This window comes from Lolium rigidum, chromosome 1 (assembly GCF_022539505.1).
Source record: "Lolium rigidum isolate FL_2022 chromosome 1, APGP_CSIRO_Lrig_0.1, whole genome shotgun sequence".
NCBI lineage: Eukaryota > Viridiplantae > Streptophyta > Magnoliopsida > Poales > Poaceae > Lolium > Lolium rigidum.
In genome coordinates, this window is record NC_061508.1 from 49170650 (window position 1) to 49177356 (window position 6707).

A 6707-nucleotide genomic window follows, 5' to 3' on the forward strand; every position below is an offset into this window, starting at 1 on the left:
GCTTGTCAACACCTTCTGCTCCTCGTTGGGATCGACATTCTTACTTATCGAAGATACTACGATACACCCCCTATACTTGTGGGTCATCACTATCCAGCATGCATCTATGCCTAAAAAGTCCACCTTCAGGTTATCATCCGAACCCCTTCCAGTATTAAGTTGCAAACAACAGACAATTGCATTAAGTATGGTGCGTAATGTAATCAACACAAATATCCTTAGACAAAGCATCGATGTTTTATCCCTAGTGGCAACAAGCACATCCACAACCTTAGAACTTTCTCGTCACCGTCCCAGTATTCAATGGAGGCATGAACCCACTATCGAGCATAAATACTCCCTCTTGGAGTCACAAGTATCAACTTGGCCGGAGCCTCTACTAGCAACGGAGAGCATGCAAGAACATAAACAACATATATGATAGATTGATAATCAACTTGACATAGTATTCAATATTCATCGGATCCCAACAAACACAACATGTAGCATTACAAATAGATGATCTTGATCATGATAGGCAGCTCACAAGATCTAACATGATAGCACAATGAGGAGAAGACAACCATCTAGCTACTGCTATGGACCCATAGTCCAGGGGTGAACTACTCACACATCGATGCGGAGGCGATCATGGAGATGAAGAGCCCTGCGAGAGATGATTCCCCTCTCCGGCAGGGTGCCGGAGGCGATCTCCTGAATCCCCCGAGATGGGATTGGCGGCGGCGGCGTCTCTGGAAGGTTTTACATATCGTGGCTCTCGGTGCTGGGGTTTTCGCGATGAAGGCTTTAAGTAGGCGGAAGGGCGGAGTCGGAGGGCTGACAGGGGGGCCACACCATAGGGCGGCGCGGGCCCCCCCTTGGCCGCGCCGGCCTATGGGGTCGGCGCCCCGTCGCCCCACTTCATTTCCCTTTCGGTCTTCTGGAAGCTTCGTGGAAAAATAAGACCCTGGGCGTTGATTTCGTACAATTCCGAGAATATTTCCTTTGTAGGATTTCTGAAACCAAAAACAGCAGAAAACAACAACTGGTTCTTCGGCATCTCGTCAATAGGTTAGTGCCGGAAATGCATAATAACGACATAAAATGTATATAAAACCTGTGAGTATCATCATAAAAGTAGCATGGAACATAAGAAATTATAGATACGTTTGAGACGTATCAATCGCCTCCGGACTGATGTGTGAGTAGTTCACCCTTGGAATACTATGTCAAGTTGATTATCAATCTATCATATATGTGTTGTTTATGTTTTTGCATGCTCTCCGTTGCTAGTAGAGGCTCTGGCCAAGTTGATACTTATAACTCCAAGAGGGAGTATTTATGCTCGATAGTGGGTTCATGCCTCCATTGAATCTGGGACAGTGACAGAAAGTTCTAAGGTTGTGGATGTGCTGTTGTGTAGCGACCCGGGATAATACCCTAATAGAATTGCTTGTTCTTTTCTTTTCTGCATCATCATGTCATCATGCATCATATCATCCACAAGATTTTATCAAATAAAAGTTATTTTTAAATGACAACTATTTTGGTTTCCCTCTCATATGGTTTATAATAAACCCTCTCTTTTATCCTTCCTCTTTCACATACCCTAAAATTCAAAGATATTCAACAAATAAAATTATTACAACTGTTTTTTTTTTAAAATTCAGATGTTTTTGTCTGGCCTGGTTTTGTTTCAAATTGGTTTCAAAACAGTTTTTACAATTAAAAGATAAAGCAAACCCTAACCTCTAACCTGGGCCACCTCTCTCCCCCTGGCCTTTTTCTTCCTCCACCCCGGCGGCCCTTTTTCCCTCTCCTCCCTTTCTCTCTTTTCGGCCTGGCCCAACCCACACCGAACCGGTACCCCCTCCCCTTGCTTTCTTCTGTCGTCTTCCCCAGCTGGTCACGAGGATGGCGTGGAGACAGTGGTCCTCCACCCACCGCGCCTCCACCTGCTCCTCCCCCTCCCCTTTTAGGCCTCGTTCGGTTGTGGGGGTTTAAATACACTAGTGGATCAAACCCGGAGAGAGATTGGGTGAACCCCAACCAGCACCCGAATCCCCACTAACCTCTCTCTCCCCGTACCTCTGCTTTTAATTACCGTTCGGTTGACCCCAATGGCTCCATCCCACAAGCAGCAGCAGTCGGCCGCACCCAAGCAGCGAGTAGTCAGCGCACGGAATAACCGATAGCGGTGCATCGCATGGGATAAGTAGCAGCTAACAAGGCTACACTCGCATGCTCACAAAGCATCAACCAGAATAAAAACATCAACTTTGAATTAACATAATACTCCCAACGTCCAGGAAAACATGTCGGAGGCTTAGTACACTTTTTTGCAAATAAATAAATAAATAAAAACCTCAAAACGTCCAAATGCTTCAAATTGGTTTTCCAATCCGAATCTCAAACACGAATCTTCTATCCTGGACGCCCGTCGTTGTCATCGATTGATCAGCAAGCAGGACAGGGGCGAGGGCGAAGCCAGAAAACACAGAGCTCGATCTGGGATCACCTGGCCCCATCGTGATCGACCTCGTCCCTGCTATATACTCCGCGCGGTCTCGCCGCTGGCCTGGTCGTGACACCACGCCCAAGCTCGCCGTCATCGTCGACCTCCTCCATGCATCGTGGCGCCACTGGTCCTCCGTAGTATGTATTAAAACCCACAAGGATAAATAGATAACTCTGAGTACTTCAAACATAGGTAGGGATACAGAGATAACTCTGACTACTTCCAAACATAGGTAGGGATATAGCAGGACCAGCAACAAATACTTAAAATGAGAAGTATCAAGACTCACGTTCAGCTCGTGATCAAGTGACTTGAAGTTGCAGTGAGTACTCAGCCCAGCATCGAATAGGTAAGGGCAATGTGGTGTTCCTGCAGATACCAAATATGTGCTGTGTTAGAAGGAAAGAGGTCAAGTACACCATAGAAAACATGATTATGACAGTTTAGCTTCCAGGTTCTTACCATACTTGGTGTATCTCACTGATAACAGGCACATTCCGCAGAAAAAATATGAGAATTATACATGTGAAGTGACATGTTAGTATTGAAAATTTGGTACTACTAATGCTATTCAAGAGACATCTTACTGAACACAAACGCATTGGGCATACACCTAGCTAGACACAAATATCACAGGCACTAACAGGGATACAACTCGTTAGAAAAAGAAAGGCAAAGCATATCAAGATATTTTTCTATGGTAAAGATAAGCAGTCAATAGCAAGCAATATTAAAGGATACTCAACTTAATTCATGGAGTCATGTTAAAGGATACTCAACTTAATTCATGGAGTCATGTTAAAGGATACTCAACTTAATTCATGGAGTCATGTTAAAGGATACTCAACAACAACTTTTATTCACAAGAAAATGGACAGACAGGTGAAATTGTAGTAAACTATGCACCAATGATAGCAAGCTGGACATCTTTTATTCACAAGATTGTGATTAAACACATGCCCATCTTCTAGAGCTTCTTCATGTAGAACTCTAGTGCTCCATCATATACCTACAATTTGCAGCGGAAAATGTAAGCACAAGGCTTAGAAAAATGGTATACATGTTGGGCAGGAGACTACAAAGTGTGAGCATAAATAATGGAAGTGACATCTTAAATCGAGTAGCATATCTCTATTTTCAGCAGAAGGTAAAAAACGGAAAAGCCTTGTTGGTACGAGATAGTCAAGACGAATCAGCAGAAGGTATTACACATCAAACAAGCTGTAGCCAATCTCTCTATTTTCTACTCGTAAAATCACCGATTTCTTTAGAAAAACAACCAATTTGATCAGGTATCGGCAACCAAATCTAAAAATGAGAAGTATCAAGACTCACCTTCGCCTAGTGATCAAGTGACTTGAAGTTGCGGGGAATAGTCAGCCCAGAATCGAATAGGTAAGGGCAATGTGGTGCTCCTCGCAGATACCAAATTCTTACCATGCATTAGCACAAGCTGCGGGCAACTAATGCGAAATAATTAGCAACCTCCAACGAGCCGCCCGATCCTAAATGCCGGGCACGATAGCCGTCCAGGAACAAGCAAGAACCATAGCAGGTCGATGGTTGTCAAACCGATCCATGTCGATCGGGTCACAAAGGGAAGGGGAGGACGAGAACGAGAGGATCTTACCAAGTGACGACCGGCGTCGGAGTCGGGAAGGCGGAGATGCAGGAGATCCGGAGCTTCCTCGGAGGTCTTCGGTCGGCCTCCTCTCCTCCGGCCGGCCACCGTCGGCGTCGGCGCCGAGGAAGGGCGGCATCATCTTAGAGGAGCTCCTCTCCTCCGGCCGGCCGAGACCGAGTCTCCGCCGACGTCCCGTCCGTTCGAATCGCCGCCGGCGCCGCGCCGCTGTCGCGAGAGGGAGAAAGATGGGTCGCACGCGTCGCTCGCCTTCTCGGGATTCAATCCACGGGTCCGGAGCAGGTGTTTCTAAAACCCGGTTGAACCGAGGGATTTCGGGCAAAACCGGGCGGGTTAAAAAACCGACGTGATTTAACCGAACGGATTTTCGGCACGGACCGGTATTTAACCCCCGGGGGCCCAACACCGGTGTATCCACGCGGATTCTGGCCCAATACCGGGCGGGTTGGGGCTAACCGAACGAGGCCTTAATCTCCTCGAGGCCTCAGCAAACCCTAGCCGCATCCCTTCTCCCCCTTCCAGCCGCCACTCTCTTCCTCCCTATCTTCTTCACGTTTTTCTCACCACCACCGAAGCTACCTCACACCTCACAGTAACCACCGTGGCGCCATCACGTCAGGCCGCCCCTCGCCAAGCTGAGGGCACCGAAAGAACCGCATCGTCGTCCTCTCCATCCCCCCCCAAAGGAATCGAGCCGGGAGAGCTCCAATCGACGGTGAATTCGCCGATTCCCCACGACGGCCGCCGAGCTCCGGTGATGATTTCGACGGCTCCGTTGAACCTCCGGCCACAGCGACCTATTCCTGAGCATCCTGGTACCCTGGCGCTTCTCCTCGACCCTCTATCTCTCTCTAACTCTCACTCAACTCTCCTACCGACGTTGACTACCATGGTTCCTCGCAGATGGTCGACGCTGGCGGCTCTCCGGCGATCCCCTGGACTCCACACCGTCACCATGAGGTTCCTCACGTTGAGGCGCATCCCCGACGCCAACTTCCCCGTCCTGATTCGCTGTGAATCGCTGGATTGATTTCAGACTTGATCTCTTTCCGTCATGGATGAACCTGTACAGCTCGTATGTGTGTTTCACGTTATCTTCTACCTGTGCTTCCCGTCCTAAACAACAAGATCGTCTTAGCCCAATTCTTGGTTCCTTCGTACTCAACCAGAAAGTCCCAGGTTCAAATTCCCGCAGCACCATATCCTCTTTTTGTTCTATTATTAACTAGATTTAGATGTGCGCCTTGGCGCACGACCCCGTGAAGATTATGCCAGTATCCATTTTGTACAACGATGATAAAAAGTAGCTACCAACTTAATAATATGTTTCATAAGTTTTACTGAAAGAAATTAAGGTAAAAAAAGTTACACAATTTCTGAATTTAAACAAATCAAATGAGACGTGTTGGAATTAGAAAAAAGATCTAATTTTCAGGCTAAACTTTTAAAGAACAACTGTTTATACGCCAAATCTTACATGAGAAGATGTGTTCTACTTTTAACCACAAACAATAGTAATAAGCAACATCCAAAGAAAAAAGAGGTCATCGATGATAAGATGTATGCATTATATTCGACCAATCTTGGGACCAAATTTAGAAGCATGTTTCCTCGTCCCTATTTATCTAAAATCCCACGACCCTGGGCCCGTCGCAGCCTGACGGCCTCCTGCACATTGCCTGCCCGGCAATACCCATCTGCTAACATGCTCTACGTCTCCACCCCTGCCACCACCATCTCCCTGTGGAGCCAGACCGCCTCCTTTGTCCTCCTATCCTTACACAACCCATGGATCAAGATGTTCTAGGAGACAATGTCCGCCTCGATGCCCTCACTCCCCATCTGCTCTCCTAGAAACATTAGAATAGGATACCATTATTTAGAGAATAAAACAATTCTGAGAATATAAAAAAGGTGGCCAACAGACAACTAAAGCTGGAAATCTGAACATAGTATTTATTTTTCTGTTGAATCTTTTTGAGATAACAGAGTACAGACAAATAAAGGCTGAGAATCTGAACAAAGTAATTATTTTCCTCTCAAAGATTTCAATAAAACACAGTTAGCGGGATAATAGAAGGATTTTGTAAATGGCGACAATATTATACACGAGTTCATAAATACCCAGGTTCAAAAAAATTGCGTTGAGTATGACAGCCTCCCCACGTTTTTGTGTTAACTCTTTCAGATGGCTACGCCATTACCTTTGGTATATATTTTAGTGAAAATATGCATTGTCTGACTTAGGGTGCTTAGTGTGTGTTAAGCGACAACCATATGTACCTAATCCTATCATGAAACGGTGTTGGAAGAAAAAAAAAAGCTCTGTGGCGATGGATACAGCGTCCTAGCCAAATGCAGAATCATACATAGAATGATTGGTGACTGGTGTTCAGTGTGTAAAACCACAGAAGTCCTGTTTTTGTTAACTAAGATGCTTTAACAACCATGACAATTCTAATCCCTAAATATTGGAACTATTTAGGACAGAGGTGTATCGAATCCAAAACGCGCACAAATACAAAATTCAAAAATATCGTAGGTGCGTTTTGTTGAAAACCAACATAT

At 45.8% G+C, this 6707-nt stretch overlaps 1 long non-coding RNA gene across 1 annotated transcript; it reads left to right on the plus strand.

Annotated features, from left to right (window-relative positions):
• Positions 1-4655: 4655 nt before the first annotated feature.
• Positions 4656-5260, plus strand: LOC124672699. Its single transcript, XR_006992725.1, has 2 exons — positions 4656-4954; positions 5043-5260. It is a non-coding gene; the product is annotated as an uncharacterized LOC124672699 (long non-coding RNA).
• Positions 5261-6707: the final 1447 nt, after the last annotated feature.